General features: G+C 40.0%; 1 protein-coding gene across 1 annotated transcript in view; it reads left to right on the top strand.

Annotated features, from left to right (window-relative positions):
• LOC122802509 (gamma-aminobutyric acid receptor subunit gamma-3-like) overlaps nt 1-22,755 on the top strand; it is a 934,322-nt gene that overhangs the window by 607,205 nt on the left and 304,362 nt on the right. The window lies entirely within an intron of this gene.

Below are 22,755 nucleotides of genomic sequence, written 5' to 3'. Positions count from 1 at the left end.
ATTACAGAACTAACTCAAGAAAGAAGCAGCCTGTTGGAATCTCAGCATCATTAGCTGTATAACAGAAGAAACAAAATAATGACAAAAATTAGGAGGTGTAGCACCCAGCAGGATAAAAGCACTCACATTAAACTAAATCAGCAGCTCAGAGGACAAATAAAGTCCACCAAAGCCAAATCTGAGGTAAATGTGGCCTCCCAGGCCAAACACAACCACACAACATTCTTCAGCTATGTTTGCAACCTTAAAAGTAATGCAAAATTGTGTGCAGAGCTCATGGTTCATGGAGCCACCTGCATTGATCCAGAAGATACAGAAAACCTACTGAAAGACAAATTAATCTCTGACTTTACCACTCTCTCTCTTCCTCAACCTTCTCTCAGGAAATACCATCAAATATAACTCTCCCTACTATCACTAGGGAACAGGTCTTCAATGCTCACTTTCTCTCAAAGACAAAGAACACTGCATGTATTCACCCTGACAATATCCCACGGTGCCTTTGCAATAGCATAAAACATGCCCTATCAGGCCCTCTGAAATTGCTATTTAACCATAGTCTCCAAACAGACATCACACCTCTCAAATAGGGAACAGCACCCATCATCCCTCTACACAAAGGTGGGCCATCTACAGACCCTGGAAACTACACACCCAAAGTCTCATTAATTAATTGATTGATTGATTAATTCAGTCTCATTAGTATCATATGCAAAACTATGGAAATATTTATCATGGAAGTGGTTAATAATGACAAAAGAGACCACCAGATACTGGCTACAACCCAATTTGGCTTCATCAAGGGCAGGTTATGCCTACTCAACCTGATGGACTTGAGAAGGTCACCAGAGCAATTAATGAGTGGAAAATGGTTCACACTGCCTACCTTGACCCAACCAAGCTATATGACACAATATCCCACTGAGGTGTTGTTGACAAACTCATGAGGTCAGGTATAATCCCTTATGTCATCCAGTGGATAGCCAGCTATCTCACTGATAGGACCTAGAAAGTTAGAACTGAGGAGTCCATTTCTACAAAGACCCCAGCCACAAGCAGAGCCAGACTGGTCCTTTTTGGCTTCTACTTCCCTGAAGTCAATGGCAATGACAAGAGTCTTTGGTTGACTACATTTTCAGATGATTGCAAATTAGGGGGACTCATAGATTCTCTCATTGACAATAATTTTCTCCAGGAAGGGCTGACACAGTCAAATAACTGGTGTCAGAGTCATGGACTAAAACTAAATGCGAAGAAATGCATAATAGTATCCTTCAGGAAGTCATCTATTCCTGAGTTGTCAGGGACTTGGGGACACACATAGACAGTAATCTAGATCATCATTAAATAGAAACAAGATATGTGAGGGTTGGATGTGTGTATATAGTGTGTGTGTGCATATGTGGTGTGTGTGTGTGTATGTGTGTGCGCGCGCGCGTGTGTGTGTGTGTGTTTGTGTGTATGTGTATGCATGTGTGCTTGTGTGTGTGTGTGCATGTGCGTGTGTGTGCATGTGCGTGTGTGTGTGTGTGTGTGTGTGTGTGTGTGTGTGTGTGTGTGTGTGTGTGTGTGTGTGTGTGTGTGTGTGTGTGTGTCTGTGTTTGTGTGTCTGTGTGTGATTTGGGTTGAGGGTGGAAGAAGTTTACTGTAGTGAGGAAATCATTCTATATTGGGCAACTTTTAAAAATGCTATGACATCTTCATCCAAGAATTTAATTTTTCCACTGTATTCAGCATTCTTCAGACCTATCATTAAGTACAAAGCCCCATTTGGTATATACCTAACCAAACACATCCAACAGTTGGAACATCTGCACACTTTCCTCACTAAAAGAATACAGGCAGTAAGTAACATGTCCTATGCAGGCCACCTCAAAGCCCCATACTTATATCTTGTCCCCTACAGTCTATTGAGAGGAGATCTATGTCTGACATACAAGGCATTGTTGGAGCCCACCCCGATTGACCTCCTGCATATCTGCAAAACAAACAAAACTAGAATTACCCATTTTAAAGACTTAAACCCTGCCTGTGATATAAATAGGACCTGCTGAAAAGACAGGTATTTATCCCTGAGACTACCCCTTCTCTAAAACAGTCTCCCTGTCCATGTGATGCAGATTTCCTGCCTATTCCAATTCAAGTGTAATTTGGACAGTTGGATGGAGAACAGAAAATTCAGCCCTGGCTTGGCACCTGTATCTCCAATGAACACAGGCAACCTGTGTAACTGGTTCATCTCCCAGACTCCTGCTTGTAAATGTTTCATCTCCCAAGCCCTTGCTTACACTTATCAAGAGTACCAAAACTTGTCAGAGATTTTGGATGCATGTCTAGGATTAAAAAGACCTCAGTGTTTGTTAGTGTTGTACACACGTCTAAACCTATATGAATCTATGCACCTATATAAATGTGTTAATATAGAATGTTAGCATTTGTATTTGATGTTTTTAATCACATTCACACAATGTAGTCAGATTCAAAAAAATCATATAACAGAAATATGTTGTTGACAGTACGCAGGCCTTGTAAATACCTAAGTAACAAAGTGTTATTTACAAATAATAAGATATTAACCAATCTAACTATAATTTACAAAGTGTGATGACCATTTTACATATTTACAAGTAAATATATTTATTTTTATGAATACCGATTGACCCAATGCTAATGGATGTACTACTAAATAGCAAGTCACATGGCATCAGAAATACTCAGTCTAGCTATCTAAACCTCTTCTGCATCATCAACAGAACAGTTTGGAGGAACAGGTATATCTCACGGAGGATAGCGCTGCCCTAGAACACATCTACCCTGGAACAGATTCCCCAACCACATAAAATAAAGCTCATCCCTGTTGATATTCAAGTGCATCTTGGATCTATGGATGGGAAGCTGAAAATGTTCCCCTGAACAGAAGCAGTTCCCAAATGTTTTGTCCTATGAATGAGTTCCCTAAAATTAGCTATGGTATGATCCCAGTTATTCTCATTGGAATAATACATAATTGCCCATCATTGGGATTCATAAGGCCAATCTGTAACCAAATGGGATAAGTTAATTCAAGCAAAAAAAGGGAAAATGGCTAGGTGTGAAATGGCCCACAAGGGCAGCTGGCCTAGTACTTACCTATGGCCCTATGAACCTATGAACCTATACTTGCATTGCATGGAAATAGCAAGTTAGCTGTTTATCCCTGGCCTTGACTTTGCCGTTAGTAACACCACATAATATGTAGATCATAATAACCCAGTTTATTTACAATTTAACAACAAATCAGGCCATTCCGATTTTCATATCAGAACATAATGTTGACACAAGAACAAAACACAAGACAGTAAGTTAACCAGCTTCCTCAAATTATTCATGGGCTCCCAGAAAGCTTAGTTTACTCTTCCAATCCTCAGTTTCTGTTCTCCTCAAATCACACATTGGCTGCCAAACTTTCCTAAACCCCACAGGCTACTGGCACCTATCAACAGGCAACCAGATAATGTGGAGACCATTCACCCTGGACAGGCAATCCTTGCCAGAGCACCCTGTCATGGTCTTGCTTTGCACTTACTCAGCACATAATTACAGACATGTTCACCTTGGCATCATGCCCCCCCCCCCCCAATGTCCAGTGATGATGATTCAGCCAGGTTACACACAGACACCCTGTCTATATGAGGTATGGCTAAGCCAGCTTCTGACAGAAAAGAGAGGAGATGAGAACCTCTGAGAGGAAAGATAGAATCCATTCTCCCCTCCCCAGCCTCTGGCCCATCACGTGGCCTACTGGTCACAAGTGCTTGTTCTTCCCCTTATTTCTCTCAGGTTAGCATCATGGTCACCCCGCCCTACAGGAAAAAATGTCTTGGAACAAAACTGCAACCTGTAAGTTAAACAAATCCATCCTGTAAATTAAACAATCAAAAACAGACAAATGTACTCCATGTAGTCTAAACCATTCCAGGTCCTTGCCTTTGTGTTCCTCATGTCTCAGAAATAACAAATAGGGTTTAAGGAGTATTATTGCATTTTTCCATTAAATGTATTTACTAGTTTGTTTGATGGTCATGTTGATGTCTGCCTGCAGCCATCCCAGGTCAGGCCCAGCAGCTCAGACCAGATGACCAGTGCACCTTCACAGATGCCTTTATTTTTCCAACTGATCCCTCTTTATCATACCCATCATCCTGCTCTTATTGACTAAAACCAGATCATCCCAGCATCATTGATTCAGTTCTGCTCTTATTAACCATACCCAGATCATTTCAGCATAATTGAATCTGTTCTGCTCTTACTGACTATGCCCAGGTCATCCTGGCATCATTGAATCAATTCTGCTCTTATTAACTATACCCAGATCATTCCAGCATCATTGAATCAGTACTGCTTTTATTAACTATACTCAGGTCATCCTGGTATCATTGAATCAGTTCTGCTCTTATTGACTATACCCAGATCATTCTGGCATCATTGAATAAGTACTGTTCTTATTGACAATACCCAGATCATTCCAGCATCATTTAATCAGTTCTGCTTTTACTGACTATACCCAGGTCATCTCGGCATCATTGAATCAGTTCTGCTCTTTCTAACTACACCCAGATCATTCCAGCGTCATTGAATCAGTTCTGCTCTTACTGACTATGTCCAGGTCATCCTGGCATCATTGAATCAGTTCTGCTCTTACTGACTATACCCAGATTATTCTGGCATCGTTGAATCAGTTTTGCCCTTACTAACTATACCCAGATCATCACAGCATCATTGAATCAGTTCTGCTCTTACTGACTATACCCAGGTCATCCCGGCATCATTGAATCAGTTCTGCTCTTACTAACTATACCCAGATCATTCCGGCATCATTGAATCAGTTCTGCTCTTACTGACTATGCCCAGGTCATCCTGGCATCATTGAATCCATTCTGCTCTTATTAATTATACCCAGATCATTCCGGCATCATTGAATAAGTTCTGTTCTTATTAACTATACCCAGATCATTCCAGTGTCATTGAATCAGTTCTGCTCTTACTGACTATACCCAGATCATCCCGGCATCATTAAATCAGTACTGTTCTTTCTGACTATACCCAGATCATTCCGGCATCATTTAATCAGTACTGTTCTTACTGACTATACCCAGATTATCCCTGTATCATTGAATCAGTTTTGCTCTTACTAACTATACCCAGACCATTCCAACATCATTGAATCAGTTCTGCTCTTACTAACTATACCCAGATCATTCCAACATCATTGAATCAGTTCTTCTCTTACTAACTATACCCAGATCATTCCAATATCATTGAATCAGTTCTGCTCTTACTAACTATACCCAGATCATTCCAACATCATTGAATCATTTTGCTCTTACTAACTATACCCAGATCATTCAGGCATCATTGAATCAGTACTGCTCTTACTGATTATACCAAGATCATTCCAACATCATTGAATCAGTTTTGCTCTTACTGACTATACCCAGATCATTCTGGCATCATTGAATCAGTTCTACTCTTACTGACTATACCCAGACCATTCCAACATCATTGAATCAGTTCTGCTCTAACTAACTATACCCACATCATTCCAACATCATTGAATCAGTTCTGCTCTTACTAACTATACCCATATCATTACGGCATCCTTGAATCCCTACTGCTCTTACTGACTATACCCACATCATTCTGGCATCATTGAATCAGTACTGCTCTTATTGACTATGCCCAGATCATTCCGGCATCATTGAATAAGTGCTGTTTTTATTGACTATACCCAGATCATTCCAACATCATTGAATCAGTTCTGCTCTTAATAACTATACCCAGATAATTCCAACATCATTGAATCAGTTCTGGTCTTACTAACTATACCCAGATCATTCCAGCATCATTGAATCAGTTCTGCTTTTACTAAATATACCCAGATCATTCCAACATCATTGAATCAGTACTGCTCAAGGTTGCCCAGAATACTGCTGCAATTGAAATGCTACTGGTAACAACTGGCTCCATCACCTCCTCCTCTGTCCATGCCAGAGTATTCTGTTATGTTGCACTAAACCCATCTGAACCCCTCTGGGATGAAACACTGATTTTTTTTTTCCATTTGATGCACATGGTAATTTCTAATCACAAAAATATGTTTAATACATGTGAAAAAAGAGAAATGTAAATGCTAGAATTTTTTTTTTTATTATTATTTCTTTTTTAATTTTTTGAGTGTTTTCTGTCCTCCATTCAAAATATTCCCATTTTATCAGTGAATGACCTCTTGGTATTATAAGGCTTAGTACCCATCATACACACATAGGTCAAACAGCCCTTGATCTCCATCTCCCTGCTCTTTTAATCACTTCAACAGGGCCCTCCACCTCTCTCAAATCAGTGTTTCTGCCTCTCCTGATGGGTGACACAAATAACATGCAGCATCCACTCCCTGCCCAGCCAATGTCACCCTCAACAAGCCCTCTACTTGCTACCCTGAAATGGGCCAACCAAACCCTATCCTGAAAATAAGCTTATATGGCCTCCTCTTCTCAGATAGCTAGCATAATGTTGCTAAGATGGCCACTGGGAAGAATGCCCTGTCCTTTGCTGTTCTAATTTTAACCTGATGTTCCGCTGCTGCTTGGTCCATTTTCAAAGACTGCAATCAAGTCTGCATGCCTGACCTGGCTGCTCTGAGTTCACACCAACTTAGTCCCTTGTTCTGAGGCATACCTCTCTTCTGTGACACCAGCTTTCTAGTTTTAAATGCCCTATAATGTATCCCAAGAGGCTGGCCCACTTAATTACATCTCAAACTGTCCACTGCAGTCCCCCAATAGTCTGGAAAAAACACATTTGCTAAGAGGCTTGCTTACATCCTGTTTGCTGTCCTTAATTATTCTTCAGCCCTTTAGTATCCTGTCTATCTCCCAGTTCTTGAATCATCCTGGGATATCTGTTACTTTTATCACCTAGCTGGTAACAACAAGGTGTAACCATGCAGTTGCAACCACATCCCCATGTTCCAACCTGTGTACTAAATACTTCCTTTTCACCCTCTGGTAGGTTTTCTGTTAAAGCCACAAAAAATACACTGCTCTATGTTGCCCTTATGCTGGTTGCCTGAGGCTTCCTCATTAAGTTCCCTGTCATGATGGTCTAATATTCCACTTCATGTACAGTACAGACTCCTCTTTGAGAGCTATTCCTAAGACCAGGTTTCTAAACTTGTGGTGTTACTGCTCCTGCTACCAGCCAGGAAAGAGGGTCAGCAATGTCATTCTATTGGCCAAGCACATAAATAGCCATGAAAGAAATATTCAATTGTAAAACATGCAAAACAAGCCGTTTGATTACCCACTGAACTCTATCCATCCATACATACCTAATGTTTAGGGCCACTACTGCTGCCCGCTTGAATGAATGTAATCCAATCCAGCCATTTTGCAGCTCTTTTTTCCATATTACTAGGGCTGCCCAGATAGGATAATTTACAAGATTGTGATATCTGCCTCATCTTCATTTCCCAGTTTTCAGGCTAGGGAGATGCAAACCATCTTCTAGCAAAGAGCCCACCACATTTCTGTTGCCTCTTTTGTGCCAGTGAATAGTTTGAATTCCCCACTACTGACCCAATCCTTCTGCAAATTGAATGAAGTTCAAAAGAAATTTTAGCCAAACTCCCTATCTTAACCCAACTGTGCTTCAGTTTAACTCCTTTGAGAAATTGTTCAAGGGGTCTGGTAAATGTTAGGCCAGGGACAATGACCTAGCTGTCAAAGTTAAATAGCCATCAAGACCTGCAATGGTCTTGCTTTCTTCTTGTCTTTCTTTGTCCCATCCTTGAACCACAGTAGTTACAGCTTTTCATCTGGAAGGCTTACCATGTAGGCATAGGTATTAGTCTCCAGTCTCAAGAAGGCTATGTCCTTATCAGGTCCTTCATTGTCTTGAGGCAGTAATACCCCTAGGGTTTCACCCATGGCCTTGAATATCCCCATTTCCCTGTGCTGTACTTCTCTATATGGGTGCATGGTTAAAAATCCAGCCAGATGATGCATCACTGCACATTGTCCTTCCTATGACTGTCAGAGCCAGTGCAGTGCCATGCTAAAGTTCCCATAGGTAACACATATGACTACCGCACAACCTATTTCTTCTCCAGCCTCACCCCCAGTGAGAGGTGCCAGTCATTTGGGTGCAACATTAATAAGCAAAAGACCAACTCAGTGTCAAACATGGTGCTCCATATGAACTCTCAAGCCTTCAGTATAACAATTACATCATCAGGAGATGCATCCTACACCTTCACATCCTTTTTGTCAAATTATCTCATTATACTACTGTCTTTAAGTGAAGGGTAACTGACGGATAAGCCACAACTCCCAGGGTTTCTCTGCGGGAAACACCTCAAGTGGGGACACCTTCTACTTGGGAAATGGTGGGATGGCAAATGGACTGGTCACCTGACCCAAATAAATCTCTTTGTTTATTGTATCCTGTACCTCTTGTACCTCCCATTTATCAATGAACAACTATTGCAATATTGTCATTAAATCTTTGTTGCCCTAAATGTCCATGTCTAGAATTCTCTGGATGTCCATGGCATCAATCAAGCTAAAGACCTTAACAAACTCACCTATACGCATCTGCTGCAAGCGAAATGTGAGCTGTTAAATGCACACATTCCTTATATATACAGAATGAATTGCCCGTATTTCAGACAATTCTGATCATGTCCAGTTTCCTTTTTCCCTCTGTATGGAGAGATCTACTGGGTGGACAGTACTTTATTAAAGTATTCCCTCCAGTTTAGTTGTTGATGCTGGGGTATCTCCCTCATGGTCATATTATACCCCATTGGTTGATGATCTGCAGTTTTATCCGGTGAATGTAGGTGTGTCATCTCCTTTTTTCACATCTCCGCATTCATGATCCCTCTGCAACAACTCTATTTATTCCTCATAGATTGACAAGTGACTTCACTCATCAGTACATTCAATCTCTTGTGGTACACCTCTACTGGTGGCATTCTGCAAGGCATAAATAACAAGACCTTACATTCAGTGTCTTATAAAGTTCTGTCCTTGCACCCACTGACCTTTCCCAAGATCCATAGGGCTGCCTCCTTACCTGTTCCAACCTGGCCTGCTCACAGTGATCCTCTGTCTGTGTCATGCCCATGCCTTTGTCATAATTTTCAGTCCTCTCTTATCTGCAGTTTGTTACAAAGTGAAGGCAAATAAGTCTTACCTTTGCCCTTGAAACCACGTACACTCTACCACCACATTTGTTTTGATGCTATCCAGTGGCTACCTCCAGCATGTCCAAGCTATGATTTGCGTACTGCCCTTCCAAGATTGATCAACCAACCTGAGGTTTTTTCTAATCATATCGACCAATTGGTTAATGATAGTTCTAGAACTATTGGCTGTATGAAAGGATGCATAAAGTCTAGGAAATCAGAACTGATGATGTGATTGTTTGTTAGTTACACTAGAACTAAGATTGAGTGTGGAATAACAATATTGAAACCTTAGAAGAAAACAAACATGAGTAAATTGGAAGGAATACAATATAAATAAACTAAGGGCATCCATGGATGTGAACATTTAAGTTACTGTAAAAGACTAAAATATCTGAACTTGTACACTGTCTCATATTGATATTTAAGAGGAGATCTTATTCAGGTATATAAGGCATTTACAGACAACTACCTCAGAGAATGTTTGGGGTTATGAGAAGTAGTAGGCATAAGACATATATATAAGACAACCTATGTAGAATATTCTGTATGAATGAGAAGTGTACTAATTGGCTCTCTGAGAGAGTAGCTGATGCACTGAATACACTACAAAATTAAATTAAAACAAACACTAGGTTAGATATTTTTAAGTAAACCTGCACACCTATGGGAATAACTCTTTTAGTATACTGACATGCTAGAAGGGCATTACTGCCCATGTCTGAAATATTTGTATGCATGTATGTAATAACACCCAGTACTTTGTTCATATGTTAGTACTAGGCTAACTACCCTTGTTGGCCTTTTAAGCCTAGCCAATTACCCCATGTGAGAATCAAACCCTGTACCTTGTGTCCGTAAGGTAAATACCTCAACCATTATGCCAATCTTCCAACCTCATCATCAATTCTCAGGGCATCTGTGCTACCCTTATCACTGACACTGCAACATCTAATGCTATATAGTCAGCAGAGAGTGTACTAGAGATAACTCAGAGCAGGCTGACAACCATACAGCAGATGGTATTTCAGCCCTGCAACTATGAGGATAATTAATCATTTCCTTCTAAAGATATGTCATATTCTATAGGGCGTGGCCTAGAGAAAAGATACCTCCAGACTGTCTGCTTAAATTAATGTAAGAGCCTGGTAAAGGAATATAACTCACATTCTTCTAATATTTCAGAACTAAAGGCAGGTGAGCTACCTGCTAAGCTACTGACATCGTGGGACTTAACCTGGAAGTCACTGTACTCATTGTACGCAGAATGACAGAGCCCAGCTTTGTTACCCAGCCTCTCAGAGATGGTGTGGCAATCCATATAAGGTCTCACGTTTTACACCACGCTTTAACAGAGCTCAGATGTCTCTTTTGTTTGTGTGTGGGAGAGCTGACTCATGGTCCGACCACATGCAAACGGTGATGCACAGCTGACCCACTAAGCTACTCATGCCACTGAAACCACAACCACCACTGTGTAGCTTTCCTTTCATTCCTCTTCTTACTCTGCAGTATATGTTCCTTGCTATTTAAATAACAAATTTCAAGTTCTGTTAGGGCAACAATATGAGGCAAAATAAAGGATATCCATAAAAATTCTGAAAATGTGAAAGGTATGATCTGATCTCTGTGAATTTACCTCTGGTATAATAAGCAAGATTATGTCCCTCTTCTCTTTTAAAGCTGTATAAAAAAACGCTTCACATTAAACTCATGTGCACAGAGAATAGTTTTGCAACATGCCACTAGTTTCAGCAAGTGCTCACTGACTGCAAAGAATAGTTGGACAGGAAGTGTGCCTGACAACAGAATGAGGTCCTAGACACACTTGTAATATGTTGTCCTATCATATGTTTATGTCATTTTCAAACACTCTGTCTTCCTCATTCCTTAGCAGATAATGTACGTATGTGGGATATTCTTAAAATGCTACCTATTTATTTTTTTGTGCAGACTGTACTTTCCTTTGTTATATTTTACTAGATAGAATAGCATACAAAACAATGACATATTAATAATTCTATTTAGGATGATGTCGCATACATTTAACATGTTAACTGTCTTCCTTACGTAAAATATGCTTCTGTACCACTGAAATTAAGTACACATGTACAGTTTAAGAAACCTACATATAAATATGCAGATATCTAAACCTATCACTATGCTCTAGATGATCTGAAAACAACACATAAGAAAACCATTTGTTTTCATAGACCAGAAATGTACACAAATGCAAGGAAAAAAAATATACTGCTTCTGTTCTAAGCACTTTCACAGTGTCTGAATTGTGTGCCCAGTACCTTTGCAGCTTAGAACAGAAGCCTTCTATAAGAAGCAGTGTAATTTACATTTCACATTACAGCTAAGCTAAGGGTCACAATGGGGAGATGGCTTGGTTTTCCTGGTGACTGTCCTGCCAGCATGCAAATGGCCTCTAGGCCAGTGGTCCTACTCCCACCTGGGTATGCCTCTTCTCACCACCCCTCCCTTTCCTACCCCTCTTGTTATGATCATGGGCCAGTAATGGACAAGTCATTTTCTAAGCAGAAAATTGTCATTTCTACCTGAGTCTTAACATGAGCATCTATATATGTGTATGAGTTAGGCTCTCAGTATCAGGGATTGCTTATTTAATTTTGCCAGTAAAGCCAGAACAGCAGTACTCTTGTATGAACTTAGCTACTTGCTTGCCTTTGAATTTATTATGTTTTGTAAGCTTTTTAAGATTGACAGAGATGATTCCAGATTGCCTGAGCAATTTTTTCTAAAGGTTTTTCTCTTTCCTGTATTGCATGGCAAAATAAATGTCTATGTAAACTGAATGTGCTACTTTCAAACACTCTCCTCTAAGACTGTTAAAACTGCTCAAAAATCAACATTAAAGCAAATTCAGTGGGTTCTAAGATAATATAGAAATGATTTGATTTGGGCAGTTGTTATATAAAAGTTTAAGAATGAAAGGGACAGGTAATAGGGTGGTACAATTACCAGTAACCAGTCAGCATTTTGAAAGGAGGTACAGTGATGGTCATTTCTAGGGTTAAGACTGATGAATCATCAAATACTACTTCTAGCAGTTTGAATACGGCATGAGTGTTCTGGAAAGTTCACAGTAATAATGGGAAGGCATAGTCATGTCGTCGTGTAAGAAGTTTAATAGCTGGGAAACACCAAGTTGTAATTTTTATAGAGTAAGACCATTGTAGCTTCTCTGCTGTTACATTGATATAGATTCTGAAGGACATAACATGCAAAGCTATAGAACGCATCATCATGGACATAATAAACAAGGATATAGGAAATATCCAAACTCTGGATCCCACACAGTTTGGTTTTGTGAAGGGCAGATCTTGCCTGCTCAACCTGGTTGACTTCATAGAGTCAGCCACCAGAGCTGTGGATGAAGACAAGTTCATACAGCCTACCTTGATCTGGCCAAGGCCTGTGATACCATTCTCTACTCAGGAATCATAGAAGAACTCAGTAAGCTAGGCATCAACCCCTATATCACTAGGTGGGTTGCAAACTGGGTCACAGATAGAATCCACAGTGTGAAAATAGCTGACTCCAAGTCAGATTGCTGACCAGTCACAAGTGGAGTCCCACAGGGTTCAGTCCTGGGTCCTCTCCTGTTTGGTATCTACTTCTCTGAAGTCCAGGCCAAAACAAAGGGACTCTGCCTGACAAAGTTTGCAGATGATTGCAAGTTAAGAGCTATTATTAACTCCCCAAGTGATGTTGACATCCTACATAAAGGCCTCACTGAGATGACCAACTGGTGTCAGAAGCATGGCCTTAAGCTCAATATCAAAAAATGTGTCGTTATCCCCGTTGGGAAAAAAACAGTTTCCATGAATTACAACATCGATGGAAGTCCACTGAACGCAGAAGGCGTTATAAGAGATCTGGGAACACAGGTTGACAGCAACCTCTCTGACCACCACATTGCCACTTTAGTTAGAAAGTCCTTCTATGTGGCACATCTCATTACTAAGGGTTTTGCATCCAGGAAGAAGGAGGTCATTGTCTCCCTCTACTCTTCTCTCATTAGGCCAATCATCGAGTACAATGCCCCATCTGGCATGTACCTCACTAGACATCTGCAACAACTGGAGAGGCCGCAAAAGTACCTCACAAAGAGGATCCTAGGACTTAAACACTTGTCCTATATAGACAGACTCAAAAAACTCCAACTATTCTCTGTCTCATATCACCTACTTAGAGGTGATCTCTGCTTGACTTACAAAGCCATGTCTGACACAGCTCTGTTAGAAATGCTACATCTAAAGAAATCCCAATCCCTCCGCACCACATGCTCCAGAGACCTCAACCTCAATACCACAATCAACAGAAAAAGCTGGAGGGACAGGTTCATAACCCAGAGATTGCCCCTGCTATGGAATAGACTTCCCATACATGTCAAACAGAGCAACTCACTGGCCCTTTTCAAGAGAAATCTTGATGAATGGACGGGAAATAAAAAATTCACCCCGAGGATCACTCCAGTGGCTCTACTTGACACAGGCACTGGGAACGAAGATCGGGTGGCACAATGTCAGGGTAATCCTATGGGCTAGGCTTGTAAAGGCTCCAGGGCCATTAGCCTAGTACACACCTTTGAACCTGTAAGGGTGGATCAAGGCATTTTTACAGAGGAGCTTGTAAAATCTGAAAGTTGTTAGAAGTTAATACTACTGAGTGATTCCAATTTGTTATCTTATATGGAGAAAAAAATAATATGGATGCAGTTTTAGAGCTCTTTCGAATAGGATTAATAGAGAACAGTTGCCATATTCTCATTTAATATTTTCTAACATTCATATTCAAGTAAAAGCAGTGGAGAGCAATTCTATGAAGAATAATGCTATCTGTAAGTTTGATAATTGAGCAAGATATGGTTGTATTAATTTCATTTAAAATAATAAGAACCTGTTAGGTTGGAGAACTGGCCCCCTGAGAGACACTGGAAATTAAACACCATATATTATTAGGCTACTAGGATGAACCTTGGTAGTTCTGTTAAGCAGCTACTGAAACCAGAGACGATATGTGGGTTGAAATCTTGTGTCAGAATTTTAATTAGAATAGTTTTGTGGTCAGTGTTTTAAAAGCTACCATAGAAACCAGTAAATCTAGACCTAGGTGAGACACTCAGTTTGTCTCCACAGTTCAGTTCTCATCTATAACAGTACAAATTGCTGTGAGTGTGATTTGTCCAGTTCCATAACGATGCTGGTCATCAGTAAGTAAATCACATTTATTAAGATGGTTGAAGGGTTGTTTTTACATGATTTTTGAACATATCCTAATAAAAGACCATACTATTGTTATAATATAAAATCCTGAGGGAAAGAGGAGAATGTTTTTTTTTTGGGGGGGGGTGGACAGGATTAAAGAATATTTAAATTCTGCATCTGTTGGGGTGGGGGTGCAAAACAAGTTGTCAAGGAAATGATGAATATATGTTTGACAGTGCTCCAAAGGGATGAAGGTAAATGTTATACTAGTTGGGATTTGCTTTAATGTCCATTTTGAGCAGTTTTTCTAACAGCCTTAGAGGAGACTGCCTGACAGTAGAAAATGGTGGTGTTACTTTGGAATGCTTAAGGAGACTGTAGGGGACTTGAAGGCTGAAGTTGAAAGGGGCATGTGGGTTGCATGTGTTATTTATCAATTATTGATGAATTACGCAGTTGAGTATTAATGCTTCTTTTGAATTCCTTGATACTAGTGGTATCCGTAATGGGCAGTGACTCATTAGAGTTGTTTTTATCAAAGTATGTCATTTTATTAACTACTTTCCAGAAAAGCTTGAGTTGAGATGACATTACTCTTTCATTTTCTCATTGAGTTTTGTTTTATATGTGTAACAAAGGGACAGAAAGGCTGCATGTATAGGATTATTACTTTTTTCCAGTTACTCAGGATTTGTTTCTACTTTCATTAGACCTTTGAGATTAGGTGTTATTGAAGGGCATATAAGTTGAAGACTAGGTGTTATTGAAGGACATATAACTTTAAGACTAGGTGTTATTGAAGGGCATATAATGTTAAGACTAGGTGTTATTGAAGGGCATATAGCTTTGAGGTTAGGTGTTATTGAAGGGCATATTTATTTATTTAGTTATTGCTTGTTTGTTTGTTTGTTTGTTGACCGGGTTAGTCCAGCTGGGCTTGTGGCCATTTTTCAGTGGAGACTCGAGGAGAAAAACTCCAGTACATATGGTAAAAATACAGAAAATACACAACATTACAGTATATAGAAAATTACACATTACAATAGACACGATAAATTACATAGTACAAACAGTACAGAAATCATAGTTTTATAGTAAAATATATGTTGCATTATATTTAGGAGGCTGTCAATTTGAGAATATGTGCAAGATAAGATAGAGGCTTGTATGCATACAATTGTTAAATAAGATGAGAGAAAGTATGGCAGGTGATATAGGTGAGGATTTAGTGGTGGGGGTGACTGGCAAATAACTTTGAGATGAGGTGTTATTGAAGGGCATATAACTTTGAGACTAGGTGTTATTGAAGGCCATAGAACTTTGAGACTAGGTGTTATCCAATGGTATTCTGACTTTCCAGTCCTTTCTGCTTTACTGAAAAGTGACTGCAGAACCATAGTTAGGCAAAGTGGGTGAAAGAGCTGTTAGGGATCATGATCACCATTTCACAGTGGGACGTGACTGCATTACTTACATTCATTTGAGCAGCTACAGCTGATATTTCAGCTTCCTAAATGAATGCCAATAATGCATTTTCAGTTGCAATATGGCATTTGTGATTGCATTTATCAACTCATTGTGTTAGTAACTGTAGCAAGAGGCTTGTTGGAATTACACTTGAACTTCAGAAAAGATTTTTCTTTCTTTTTTGTTTCTCAATTTTAGGTTGCATGGGTGTCTGTCTCCGGGGCATTGTCTAGGTCACCACATGACCTTGCTACAACTCTGACTGATTGCTTATGGTTGGGAGAATAAGAAAGAGTTTAATATGGGCATATGTGATGCTGGTCGGTTGACAGGCTATTTAAGTCATGCATTTTCTGAGATTCCTTGTGTGACACCCCTGCACTGGCCCAGTAATCAAGGAGCCTCAATTCTCACCACTAGCAATAGTGAGGAACATACACAATGGGAGGATGACAAGTACGCACATGGTAAAGTACAATTTCCCTTAAGAGCACACAGAGATCACAGTCAGTCTGGTGCTGGTTTCTGCCTCTTTCTCCAGATCCCCAGTAAGACTCCCCACTCGCACAGCTATAGAGTTAAGATGTCAGCTGAGGGATCAAGCCAAGACCTCCAGCATTTTCTCTGTCCAACCAGTGCTTTGTGTTCCTACCCAAGTATCTGAAACACACACACACACACACACAAACACACACACACACACACACACACACACACACACACACACACACACACACACACACACACACACACACATACACACACACACACTTTGAGATTTGATTTATATACAAACACACTTTGAGATTTGATTTATATACAAACACACACACACACACACACACACCTGGGTAAGGCTGGCACAGGTTTACTAGCTATGCCCCCTTCTGCCCAGACTATAAGGTGATTATCACTGCCACCAACCCCTTCTTATCAGCTACTATAAGGTCCTTACAAAGGCTGACCAATCCTACTGTATAATGTTACTATTATCCAAATGGTAGTTTGGACCAAGAGAGGGCTATTTGTGAGTGGCCTGCATAGTGTCACCAAATACACATGCAAGTACACTAAGAGTTTAAATATGTCTCACAAATATCAACCACAAAAATAAGTTCAAATATATGTGATAATAAATAATAAAAGAGCAAGACAATACTCAGAAAACAAAAACAGTTACTTCAGAGTTCAAAATCACAGGAAATATTTTAAAACAACATTGCAGGACAGTCAGTCTCACATAAATCCAGAAAACATCTAAACTAATCTTTATTATTTTCCTATCTATCTCTAAAATAAATTCTTGTACCCTGGTTACTTACTATTAGCAGGGCAAGTGCAGATGATGGTGATGATGGATGTTTCCAGGTCAGAGGCAAAATACAAAATGTCCAGTCTTTCTCTGAGAGAGTTCTTAAAGCAATATTACATATTATTGCTGGGTTAGCTTGGATGACATCACTTTTTGTCACCTGTCTTTACTTCCCAAGCTAAACCAGAAACTAACATTTCTGTGTTAAAATACATATCACTCAGATGAGCAGCTGCTAGAAAGTCATAAAGCAATAAACACTTTTACATTTTAGACTAAGTAATTACTTCTCTCCAAGACAATAGGAAAAACTTCTAGCTCTAGACATCCTGTCTTCTTGCTTCATTGAAACTAACTTTTGTAGCATATCATAAAGCATTTAATTTCAACTTATTTTCTTGAAGTTTTGTAAGTTAATCTTCCATGTTCCAGCAGGGAATACTGTGGTTACATTCTTGAAGCTCAGTACATAACATGCAGTTCTGTATAATTCATACCCACATTCACAGATGACATAGAATTATGTACAACATTCCAGATAGCTGGGCTGCCAGTGTCCCATCTTGCATCCAGAGAATGATCCTGTGATTAAAATTACAAGATGGATCCCTTACGAAAAGAACAGTCTTAATGAGCAAATGATCAATCAGTGTTTCAGATAGACATCTAAACACTGTATGGAGTTATTATTGGTACTAGAATGGTGGAGAACTTATTTTTCATTCATGAGTTGCTTACTTATTTAAGTAAAGGAATTTGGGAGGAGAAACATTTGCATGCAAGGTACACAGAGTATTGCCTCCTACAAAAACTATCTTAGTATCCTGGAATTGATGAAACTATCTCAGTACAACCATTGTTGGTTACAAGGTCTGAAAATGCATAGATTTATTATATTGTATACTTTTAAATACATTTTAAAACATAATTTTTTAAAACATTTGTGTTATTTATGTAAAAATATTTTTTAAGTTTCTTATACCTTTTCATATTGTGCTTTTACCAGCTTTTTCCTTAACACAATTTTATTAGTTTCATTCAATTAATTGTTTAATGAGTTGGTTAATTAAATAATGGACATTAATTAGAGTAGTGTATGGATGTATATAAGGTAAGTGTTTTTGTAAATTTGTATTCTGATGAAGTCCTGTATTTATTAAGATGAAAGTGCTCAATTTATGTTTTTTATATGTATATCCTATTGTAATGGATTGTTTCATGTAGGATATGGAGTGGTGAATTCTTGGATCCTGGCTGCTTGTACTACAGTTCTGTTTTTAAAAACTATTTTTTGTTTACCCTAGATTTATGACATTCAATATTTGGGTTCTTTGTTCACGGTTCATGGTTCCTGTTATGTTGTGTTTCTTTTAATAACATGAACCTCAACTTGCACAATCTCTAATTTACCCACATTGTTAATAAGCAGCTTTATCATGGCTGCATGTAAATGTATTTGCTATCACCAAAAAGAATGAATGGGAAAAAGGTAGTAAGATAGACTTGGGAATGAGGCAAGTAAGGAATGGAAAATGAAGAACAGGGTACAGGAACGAATGATGGATGAATGCAAAACATGAAAACATTGAAGAAACTGTGCTTAAATGTCTTCTCTAGAGTTGAGAAGGTGTCATGCCTTAGAGATTATGTAGCCCATCCTTGAATTCATGGTAGAGATAAAAAACTTGACAGAGCTGTCCATTTGCAAGGTGAGCAGAGCTGCTGATGAGTTGGGTCTCCTATCTGAATAAGTTAATGTGACCCTTCAGCTCTTGTTGAGACATACTTTCCGGAGACATGAGCAAAAAAAAAAAAAATCCCTGGTTGGCTCCATAAAGTGATTTCACCATGCATCTGCCTTGTAATAGAATAAGCCAGCATAATCAAAGTAAATAGACTGCCAATAGATATGAGATGTTTTCTCTCACCAAGTGAAGATAATACACCTCCATCAATCCATCCTTTACATCTGAAATCTTACAGCACACTACTGTAATACAGTGTGAGTGTGTGTGTGTGTGTGTGTGTGTGTGTGTGTGTGTGTGTGTGTGTGTGTGTGTGTGTGTGTGTGTGTGTGTGTGTGTCTGTGTATGTCTGTGTGTGTGTGTACACAAAGAGTTTGCTTTCATGAAAACAAATGCTAAAGATACCTTGAATGCTAGATAAATCTGAGTGATCTCACAGAATGATCTACTTGATAAAGGCTGTAAGCTGCTTAAGAGAGGTATTTAGTACTTACTACTATGTGATTTTAAGTAAGGTTAAGGATCAAAGTGTTATTGAATGATTGCTGATGGTAGATAGGCTCATAGATTAATACTAGGCCAACTGCCCTTGTGGGCCATTTTAAGCCTACCCAATTACCCCATGTGAGAAGCAAATCCAGTGCATTATATTTGCAAGGTAAACACCCTGACCATTATGCCAACCTTCCACTGCTGCACTGTCTTTTTTAAGTGGAATATTTTGTGTGGTAACTTGATAAGCAGACACAGTGGAGTTGTCACAAAGCTGTTTTCACCCCTGACAGCAACTAAGAAGATGTTAAGATTAAATGGGATTGAGGCAAGAAATAGCATAGAGGCAGTACAAACTGAGTTATTGACTTTGATAGAACTTTAAGTGAAAGTGTTACAATTCACCACTACTGACAGTGTGCTGTTAATGAAATGATGAAGCCTAACAGAGATTAAGAAAATGGCAATATGGGCAGTAAGAAAAAAAAATCATCAGATTAAAAAAATCCTATTGGCTTAGAAGATAAGGCATAAAAATATGATCTGAGATTGTAGGTGGTTTTGGAAGGTAAGGAATAATGAGTTTTGATCTGTTTTACTGTCAATGTGGTAAATAGGTTTATAGGTTCATAGGTTCATACTAGGCTACCTGCCCTAGGGCATTTATAAGCCTAGCCAGAGTGTGTTTCGCTTTCGCCACCCATTTTAAATGAATTTTGCTATGCCCTTTTTCGAGGTTAGTATACTGTGCCTCTGTCTAACAGTGACACAGAAGTGATACCCGGGGTAAACCTATGATCTCCCATCCACTCATCAAGATTCGTCCTGAAGAGAGTCAATGAGGGACTCTGCCTAACCTGGACTGGGATTTTATTCCAGAGTGAAGGGAGCCTCTGGGTTATGAATCTGACCCTGCAGCATGTCCTATTTATTTCAGTGCTGAGGTTCAAGTCTCTCAAGCAAGTGGCTCGATGGGATTTGGATTTTCTGAGGTGCAGTATGTCCATTAATTCCGAGTTGGACATGGCTTTATACTTCAGGCACAGATCACCTCTGGGCAGGCGGTATGCCACTGAGTAGAGCTGGAGATTCTTTAACCGGGCAGCATATGACATCTGTTTGACCCCTTTGATCCTCTTGGTGAGGTACTTTTGGTGTCTTTCCATTTGCTGCAGGTGTTTGGAAAGGTACATCCCAAAAGGGGCATTGTACTCAATTATGGGCCTGATGAGGGATGAGTAAAGAGGCACGATGACCTCCCCTGATCTAGATGTGAATCCCTTCATGATTAGGTGGGCTATATAAAATGTTTTTCTAACCACTTTGGCCACGTGGTTGTCAAATGAGAGATTGCTATGAACTTGGGTCCCCAGGTCCCTAATTACTTCTTCTGTACTTAATGGATTACCACCTATGTGGTAATTTGTGGGCACTTTGTTTTTGCCAAAGGGGATGACTATACACTTTTTGGCATTTAGCTTGAGGCCATGGCTCTGGCACCAGTTGTCTGTTTCTATGAGGCCCTTTTGGAGGATGCTTGTGTCGGCTGGAGAGTCGATTATGGCACCCAGTTTGCAGTCATCTGCGAACTTGGTCAGCCACAGTCCTTCCGTGTTGGCCTGTACCTCCGAGAAATATATACCGAACAAGAGAGGTCCCAGAACTGAGCCTTGTGGGATAACACTTGTAACTCGTTTGGAGTCTGACATGGCTGCAGCAATTCTAACCATGTGGGTTCTGTCCTTGAGCCAGTTTGCAACCCATCTAGTGACATAGGGGTTTATATTTAAGCTGGTGAGCTTATCTATAATGCCCAAGTGGGGTATTGTATTGACGGCTTTTGCAAGGTCCAGGTAGGCTGTGTGGACCACCTTCCCCTCGTCAATGGCCTTGGTGACTGTTTCAAAGAAATAAACCAGGTTTAAGAGGCAGGACCTGCCCTTAATAAAGCCGAACTGGGTAGGATCCAGTGTCTGTAGGTACCCAATATCCTTATTTATAAAGTCCATGATGATCCTTTCCATAGCTTTGCAGACCAAGCTAGTCAGGCTTATGAGGCGATAGTTTCCAGGATCTGTTGAGGCACCACCTTTGTGGAGAGGGACCACTGTTGCTGTATGCCACTCTTTGGGTACATATCCTGTAGTAAGGCTAAGATTGAACAGTAGTTTTATGTTTGGGTTTAGCTCTTCTTGGAGTCCATGTAGGACGCAGCCCGGGACACCATCTGGTCCCATTGATGCTGTGTTTTTTGCTTTGGAGAGGGCAGCTCTTACCTGAGAATCTGAGATGTCAGGGGGGCAGCACTCTGCTGGGATAGATATTTGCCCTTTTGGTGGGGAGGAGGGGGAGAAGTTTGCGCTGAACCTGTCAGCTAGGATGTTGGCAATGTCTGTGGGTCCGGTGTATTTTTTGTCATTTTGGACTAATTCTGAGCATATCTGGGAATTCCCACCCAGGTTCCTAACATAACTAAAGAAAGCCTTGTGATTATCCTTAGTGTCCTGTGCAATTTTTCTCTCGAAGCTGGCCTTAGACGATTTTATAAGTGCCCGTAGTTTTTTGCTAATACTGATCAGAGATGCCTTCCCTTTTTGGGATTTTGCTCTATCATGTAGTAGCGTCCTCCTTCTATTGTATAGTTTGTTTATGGCTGGGGTCCACCAGACAGGACGTCTGCCTTTGGAGGATTGGGTCTTGGTTTTATTTGGGATTGCATGATCCATGCATTCCTGAAGGTGTTCATAGAATGCGTTTATAAAGGATTCTGCGGTCTGGGCCCTATTTTCCACAGGCCCGGGGGCTTTGAAGGATTCCACCTCGGTTTTGAGGAGTATGAAATTTGCTTTAGAGAAGATTTTCACTGTGGTTTTCAGGGCAGGGGGTGGAGTCGGGATGTGAATATCCAGTGAGATTAGTTTATGGTCTGATCTTACCAGTAAGGGATACACTTCTGCTCTGGAGCATAGAGTCCCCATGTTGGTGATGATCAGGTCTAGTATGTTTTCCCCTCTTGTGGGAGTGGTAACAAGTTTTTTCCACAGCATTTGAGTTTATAAATTCTAGGAACCTTTGGGCTAGGGTGGTGGAGCTAGAGTAATGCTCCCAGTCTATGTTTGGGTAGTTGAAGTCACCCAATATAACTGTGTTTGGAGAGACCTTCATATTTTCCAGTGTTCTCAGGAAGGCCGAGTGGGGGTTCCTGGGTTTGGGAGGGTGGTCTGTAGCAGGCTATAAACTGGTAGGCAGTTTTACCCACTGTTAGTTGCACATGGA

The sequence above is a fragment of the Protopterus annectens genome, chromosome 5.part0, assembly GCF_019279795.1.
Source record: "Protopterus annectens isolate FY-2018-M chromosome 5.part0, PAN1.0, whole genome shotgun sequence".
Lineage (NCBI taxonomy): Eukaryota > Metazoa > Chordata > Ceratodontiformes > Protopteridae > Protopterus > Protopterus annectens.
The sequence above is the reverse complement of the archived record's forward strand: the minus strand, read 5'-3'. Positions and strand labels throughout refer to the sequence as shown.